Below are 8,441 nucleotides of genomic sequence, written 5' to 3' on the forward strand. Positions count from 1 at the left end.
TTTCACCCTCCCCCCTCAAAAAAGAAACCTGACCACTCAGAGGGTTGTTGCTATGCTGTGCACTCCTGAAACCATAACAAACAGTGCTAGTGTGTCTGCACTCAACGACCCCAAAAAAAAGCATTGTTTCACATGTATCAGCTAGCTTCACCTGTTTCTGCAAGATGCAAACAACTTCTTTACACTCTTCCTTTTTTAAAGCCATTTTTCACGTTTTCAGCCTATAGTCCAAAAAATAAAAAGAAAGTGCTTCCCTACACCTGTGAAGTGAAGGACAATGATGAAGATCGAAGATGGTTGGTCTGAGACACTATCTTGAGGAACTCCTGCACTGATTTTCTGTGGCTGAGATGATTGACCTCCAACAACAAAATCTCCTCAAAATTAACAGTTAGTTTTCTTAACTGTGGCAGGGAAAATAAAAAAAGCATATTATTTGAATGGCAAGTGATTGTAGAGCTATAAAATGCAGAGGGATCTGAATGTTCTACTGCGCTAAATGTTAATATGCAGGTGCAGCATGTAATTAGGAAAGCTAGAATTAGACAGTCATTGACCTGTACAGAATGGAAACAGACCTTTTGGTCCAACTCATCCATGCTGACTATATATCCTAATTAATCTAGTCCCTTTTGCCAGTACTTGGCCCATTTCCCTCTAAACCCTTCCTCTTCATATAGCCATCCAGATGCCTTTAAAATGTTGTAATCTCACCAGCCTCCACCACTTCCTCTGGCAGCTTATTCTATACATATGCCACCCACTGTGTGAAGATAGTTGCCCGTTAGGTCCCTTTTAAATCTTTTCCTCTTCACTTAAACCTATGCCCTCTAGTTTTGGATTCCCCTGTGCAGAAAAACACCTTTCTCCCTATCTATGCCCCTCATGATTTTATAAACCTCAATAAAAAGTTATCCCTCAGCCTCTGATGCTCCAGAGAAAATAGCCCTAGTCTGTTCACCCTCTCTCTATAGCTCAAACACTCCAACCCTGAAAACATCCTTGTAAATCTTTTTTGAACCCTTTCAAGTTTCCCAACATCCTTCCTATAGCAGGGAGACCAGAATTGCACGAAGTATTCCAACAGCGGTCTAGCTAATGTCCCATACAGCCAGACCATGACCTCCCAACTCCTATATTCAATGACCCATAAAGGCAAGTGTACCAAACGCTGCCTTCACTACCCTGAGACTTCACTTTCAAGGAACTATGAACCTGCACTCCAAGTCTCTTTGTTGGGCAATATTGCCCAGGACCTTACCATTAAGTATTTCAATCCTGCCGTGAGTTATCTAAATTAAACTCCATAAACTCTCCTTGACCCATCTGATCAAGATTCCAATGTACTCTGAGGTAACCTTCTTCACTGTCCACTACACCTCCCATTTTGGTGCCATTTGCAAACTTACCAACCATAGGTGGCTATGTTCACATCCAAATCATTTGTATAAAGCTAGTCAAGTATTATCTTTCATTTGGCAAGGGAAATAAATACAACAGTGGAGAGATTATGCTTTGGCTGTACAGGACATTGGGGAGTGCTTATCTGGAGTATTGGGTAAGTTGTGAGAAAATAAACATCCTGTCGTAGCATATAACAAGTGTTTTTCCTCTAGACCCAAGTTCAGTCTGGGTCAGTGCCTCAGCAAGCTGAGAAAGAGTGCAGAAATTATGTAACATTCTGGGAGTTCATGCCAATACTGGCCCCAAAGAACAACAGCAACTGAGCTTTAACGACATCAGTCAGTTGCCTTGGAAGCTGTCAGATTCATTACCTGAGGATCTATCAAATCGTGGAGATGAACTGTGTTGAACATAGCAGTCTCCATGCCCTTCATAAGCCAAACACAAGTTAGAATTAGGTTCCTATTGGCTACAAGCTACTGTTTTTAAAACTTATTGACCCCGAGCACTGCCATTTTATGTTGTATCCTATCAGATTTTCTCAATACTCTGGGGTGTTGAACATAACATTTGTACCCTCTGCAGCAGAGTTAGAGAGAGATATCACCTTTGGCATCCTTTGTCCCTGGCCAACCTCTTAGACACTTACTGATGATGATTCAATGCATAAAAGATCTCTCCTCTAACTCACTCTACAATTCTGGTGTCTATTTCAAAGTTGGATTTTACTATAGTCAGAGCAAGCACAATTTTTGAAATCAGTTGCTGAAAGTGCCACCACTTACCATGCAGGATGTAACAGAAGAGTGAAAGATGTGAATAAAGTCCATGCGAGGTCTCCTCTGTGAGTATGTCCTTTAATTTTACATTAATAGTTCAGCCACAAAGTTGCAGTTAAGTACAGGCAACATTTTGCACTGGCTATCCCTTTTTCAGAAAGGACTTTTATCCTGATCTGTAATCACCAATACATTTGCTAAGATAATCCATCCCTCCAGATGGATACAAAAGAAACCTGAAGATTGTAAACTACCACAAAGTGATGAATCTTTGCTCTCCCCTCTAAGCTTAGGATCGGACTCCTGAAATTTGTTATACATTTCAAGTCACTAATTGTTATTTGCTACAACATATTGTTGATGAATTTTACTTTTGCTAGTTTTTCTTGCTGCTGTAGGACAATATTCCTGCCCAGACTGGATCTAAAATAAAGGAGGAAGAATTGGGTGAATTCAGTACTCCCAGTAAGATCTTGATTGGTGGAATGATGGACCATTAGTGTTCAAGCTCAAACTCCAACTTAGTTTCCAGTCAACTGACATTCAGGAATTTACCTGAACATTTTATCACATATTTAAATTAGTCATGCTTATTAATATCAATTTGCTACTTTTGTCATTATCTCCTCAAGAAGACTGAAGTTAATTATGCATGTGTGTTCCCTTAAAGACAGTTGTTACATGAAAAGTAAAATTTATATAGTGAAAGCTTGACAGTATCCTTCCAATGCTCAATGAATGACATTGACCACAATTTAGGACATCTCACTGAAAATTGTCATTGAAAGCAAGACTTGTGGGCTCATAATAAATTAAGTTGTTCTTTCACATTGGTTTCATGTAATAAGGTTACACTCTTTCACCAACTTACCTGTGGATTCAGACAAGATTTTTAAAAAAACTGCTTGAGCTTCATCATGATGTTTAAAGCATCAGAATCCCTATCTCCCTCTTGTCCATGTCATATTCAACAACTTAAAAAGTCCACAGTCCATGGAAATTTGGTGTTTCGAAAGATTTCCCAATTGCTGAATATGAATAGAATTTGGAGTTTTACAATGATAGGGTGTGGCATTTTACGTAAATTTATAACGTTTAAAACAAAGTTAAAAATTCTTCAATTGGACCGCAACATGTGGTAAAGGAATATTGTTACAAGCCTCAACAGGTTAATTGACTCATTTCCATCTAAATAGCCAAGCAAAGCAAAAAAACTACCTTTTAAGCGATTCCATGTTGTAATTTGTAAACTGCTTGGTTTATCAAATCATAACTTTTAGAGTAAAATATAAAGGATACAAGTATGCAGACTTTATGTAGAAATACATTGACTGTGTTATGATATGCACTTTGTTCAGATTGCTAAATATATATATTTAAGGTTGAAATAAATTTTTTAGAGAATTCTGCATTATATGTTCAAAAAGACTTTGCATTTGTTTTTGATGTAGCTTGAATCTTTGAAAAATGAAGTACAGGATAATACATATCAGAAACTGCCAGAAGCAGAAAAACTGCTTCTTCTAGCCATCTGGTGAACATATTCTTAAGGACGGCTACAGCACAAAGATTATAAATGTCATTTAATCTGCAGCCTCAGGATGTGGATCATGTCTTCCATTGAAATGAAAGGCTTTATTTATTGCCAACCTATCAGTGCCTACTGTTCACACAAACAGGAACCTCCAAAAAATGCACTTGGGTCTGGGATTGTGTTGACATTGATGAACAATTGTCTCAAGATGTCATAAGCTATCAAATATACCGGGGTGGTGGTTTGGGGGCAGAAATGGACTGGGAAGCACAACCATAAACCAAAGACAAATGTATTCACAATAAATTTAGGAGTGTAATTTCATAAAGCAATTTTCTAACGTAAAACAGGTTTTCAAACTACGACAAGTTTCAAAAAGTACAAATGTCATATCTGTAAATCAATTTAGAATTGTATTTGACATTTAAGTTGTTCATGGAGCAATTTTCATATGTCTATTGTTGTGCAAACTTACAGAATTTCCAGTTTAACCATATTCTTTTGAGGTCTTTCTTTAAATCTAACAACATTACCACAACAACTACAGTCTGTCAAATCTTCAGTAACAGTAAGGATATGCTGGCATGTGGGTAATTAATGCACAGTTTTATCTACTGTGCACAAACACCAAATTAAGGCTTCCACATAAATTGAATCAAGATACACATTCAGATATTTACAAGACCATGTAAATAGAATCAGCCATCTATTTTAACCAGTAACTTAAAGTCAAGGTTCAGATGACCATTTAAACCATTAAGATTTGTTTTTTGTGGTTTTAACGGTTTTAGACACTTAGAATTATATTACTTTTATACAGTTGCACTCTCTCATTAAATCAGACTTCCTCAGAAAAACCTGCTGCACAGATCATATAAAATTGAAACCTTTGTCATTTGCTATCCAGTCACAGGAAAACCAACTAAATAAAGTGATATTTAGCACTGCAATTCCAGTTCATTGATGAGGCAATATTAATCCTACAAATATCCCAAATCTACTTCAACAGCAAACGTAAAAGATCTTGACCACATAGTAAGTTCAGTATCTTTCATCTTCCAAACTACTAAGGTGAAAGTTTGCAATTCTGTTGGTAAGCCTGGCTTTGCAAACTCATTTGATTGGCTTAACCTACTATCTTGCAAACTCCACAACAGAAAGCTGCAACTATGAACATATTTCACTCAGCTTTCTGCTTATGGCAGCAAGTCTGGTCATACAACTATCAGCTCAGATTTTGCTTCTGTAGGATATTTACTGCTGGGTGCCATAAGACAGACTTTTTGATGGTCAATTAACTGATTGGTTAAGGAGAATACACAGTTACTTGCCCTGTCCAATCAGGATTGTGAAATTAGCAGAAAAGGACTGTAAAGGCTAAATTCAAATTGGTGGATTTAATGTCAAAAATGGTACCAGGAAAAAAATTGAGGGAAAGTATGGTTAGATTGAGAAGAACAAGTTATATTTTCAAACTGTGTTCTTAAAATCGCTTGTAACAAATTAATTTTTGGAACCAGAGATGTTGAGTGCTAGTAGTGAATGAACAAGTACTTCAACTTAACTTATCTACTGTGCAAATATGACAATTTTATTATTCAATGCATGCGGTTGGGAAGGTAGGGGATAAGATGCAGTTATCACAAAGTTCATTGCATCTTAGAAACAAATGTTGCCATCTTCGACTTTAACCACTTTGCCAATCCTTGACTGAAGCTATTGGGCCAGTTATTTGCATTGGCCAATGACAGCAAAATCTCTCAATCACGTCAACTGCAGCATTACAGCCTGAGTCAGTAGGTTGTAGGTTCACAAGGGACTCAAAGAACTTGATTACAAAATGCTGGACAGGGTGGCATGGTGGCTCAGTGGTTAGCACTGTTGCTAACAGCACCAGGGACCTGGGTTTGATTCCACCCTCAGGCTACTGTCTGTGTGGGATTCTGCCAGGCGTTCCAAATTCCTCCCACAGTCCAAAAACATACAGCTTAAGTGGATTGGCAGGGCTAAAATGCCCATAGAGTTCACGGGTGTGTAAGTTAGGTGGGTTAGCCATGGGAAATGCATTGTTATGGAGAAGAGGGTAAGAGAATGGGTCTTAGTGGGATGCTGTTGGGCAGTGTGGACTTGTTGGGCTGTATAGCCTGTCACCACAACATAGGGATTCTGTGAACTCTTTGCAATACTGCACCAGAGGGACATCAAAGACCATGACTGTACATCTAAAAAGAACGTGGGAGCTGTTGTCATTATCTGGCCCAATATTCATCCATCAATCTTGTGATCTTATAACCTGTTTGGAATTATCAAGATGATATGTGTGACTTTGAAGTTGGCAGCTGTATAGTGACAACACTTCAAAACTACTGGACTATACATCCTCCCACCCTGTTTCCTGTAATGACTCTATCCCATTCTCTCAGTTCCTCTGTCTCTATCATATATATTCATGAGGCCAACTTTGACAAGGGAGCTTCCGAAATGTCCACTTGCTTCCTCAACTGAGGATTCCCCAGCACCGTTGTTGACAGGACCCGCAACCGGGTACAACCCTTCTCCCACACTTTGGCCCTCACCATCTTCACTACCTTTTTCTTCTTGCTTGCAACAGCCATACGGTCCCCTTGTCCTTACCCACCATCCCACGAGCAGCCACATCCAGAAGATCATCAGACACCATTTCCACCCTCCAGCAAGATGCCACCACCAGACACACATTCCCTTCCCCTTCCTTATCCACCTTCTGTAGGGACTGTTGCCACCAGGACAGCCTGATCCACTCTTCCTTCACCACAACACACCCCACCCCCCCACAACAGCTGACAAAAGCGTCCTCCCTCCCTGGTATCCAAGGACCGAAACATACCTTCCAGGTGAAGCAACACTTTACCTGCACCTACCAGAATCTAGTCTACTGCATTTGCTGATCAGCGATAATGGGAACTGCAGATGCTGGAGAATCTGAGATAACAAAAAGTGAAGCTGGATGAACACAGCAAGCCAAGCAGCATCTTAGGAGGACAAAAGCTGACGTTTTGGGCCTAGACCCTTCAGAGAGGAGTCTGATAAAGGGTCTAGGACCGAAACGTCAGCTTTTGTGCTCCTAAGATGCTGCTTCGCCTGCTGTGTTCATCCAGCTTCACACTTTGTTATACTGCATTTGCTGCTTACAACATTGTCTCCTTTACTCTGGGAAATGAAATGTAGACTGGATGACCCCTTCGTAGAATATCTACTTTCTGCTACAGAAAAGACCCTGAACTACTTGTTGCCTGCCAGTTTAACACATCACCTTGTTCCCTGGCCAATGTATGTGTCTCAGGCTTGCTGCAGTGTTCCAGAGAAGCTCAACACAAGCTGGAAGAACACTTCATTTTTCACTTGGGAACTCTGCAGACCTCCAGACTCAATATCGAGTTCAATAATTTTACAGCCTAAAAACTCTCCCATGTCCCAGCCCCCTACCTAACACACCAGGCCTTGCTATCACATAGCCTGCCATTACACACTATTGATTGTTAGTCACTAATAGTCCACATTAACAACTATTCAACCTCCCAGCCTGATCATGATCAACTCCTTTGTCTGTCCAACATCATCTTTCTTTAGGTGCTATCCTATTGTTTACTCCCTACCCCACCCACTTACCTATTTTCTGTATATAAAGTGATGCTTTCCCAGCCACCATCAGTTCTGAGGAAGGGTCAGCAGAACTGAAACGTTAACTGATTCCCCCCCTCCCTCACAAATGTTGCTAGACCTGCTGAGCTTTTCCAGCAACATTGGTTTTTGTTCCTGATTTACAGCATCTGCAGTTCTTTTGGTTTTTCTTCCAAACTACTATTTTGCGAGTAAAACACTTTGGGATATCATGCAGTCATGAAAGGCATGATACATAAGCAACTTTGTTCTCACTAATACAAACTTTTAATAGCATTTTTAACTTAATGAATGAGGGTACGGTTACAGGACCAAAGAGAGGAATTTAAATTTACATAATACAATGGTTAGGTCACTGGTAAGCATGCTGCTTGCACTTTTGGACACCCATCACAGAAATTAAAGTAAAAAGCATTTGACTCTATAAAAAATTATCCCTACGGAAAACAACTGATATGAAGATAGACTAGGATTATTTTCCACAGAACGGGAGACTGGAAATCTACTGAGTTTTTTTTAAAAAAACTGTTTGACAAGCAAAAGATTATTTCCTACTTTCTAGGAACAAAAAGGGTCAACAACTGAAAAAAAAGAGTTGAGAGAAACTTCTTTGCCTAGAAAATTACTGGGAATAATGGAAAATAAAAGCAATTGGGGTAAAGAGAATTGATGCGCTTTTTAAAAAGAGAGGCAGGATTAACTGAATAAATATTTGAAGCAGAAATCAGAAATAACGAGTCTGGAATTTCTCTTCAAAAACAATTATACAGACAATGGTTAAATGCCAAAGTCGCTGGAAATCCTTGCAAAACAGCAGTCAAAAACTTTGGAGGCACCTGTAAATCTGGAACATGAGGGTTAGCTCTCGATCTCTATGTAAACACGTTAATGGAACATGGATTTGCTGTCTTATTGTTAGTGAGATTCACAGAAGTCTGTTCTTTCCAGTTGAAATGATTGGTGGAAAGCAAAAATCTAAAAAGTACTTCATTGACTTAAATTTTTTCTGCAAATTATGTTTTTGGATGCAATTTCAAGTACAAGTAGTTTCAAAACAACATCTC

This window comes from Stegostoma tigrinum, chromosome 15, assembly GCF_030684315.1.
Source record: "Stegostoma tigrinum isolate sSteTig4 chromosome 15, sSteTig4.hap1, whole genome shotgun sequence".
Taxonomy (NCBI): domain Eukaryota; kingdom Metazoa; phylum Chordata; class Chondrichthyes; order Orectolobiformes; family Stegostomatidae; genus Stegostoma; species Stegostoma tigrinum.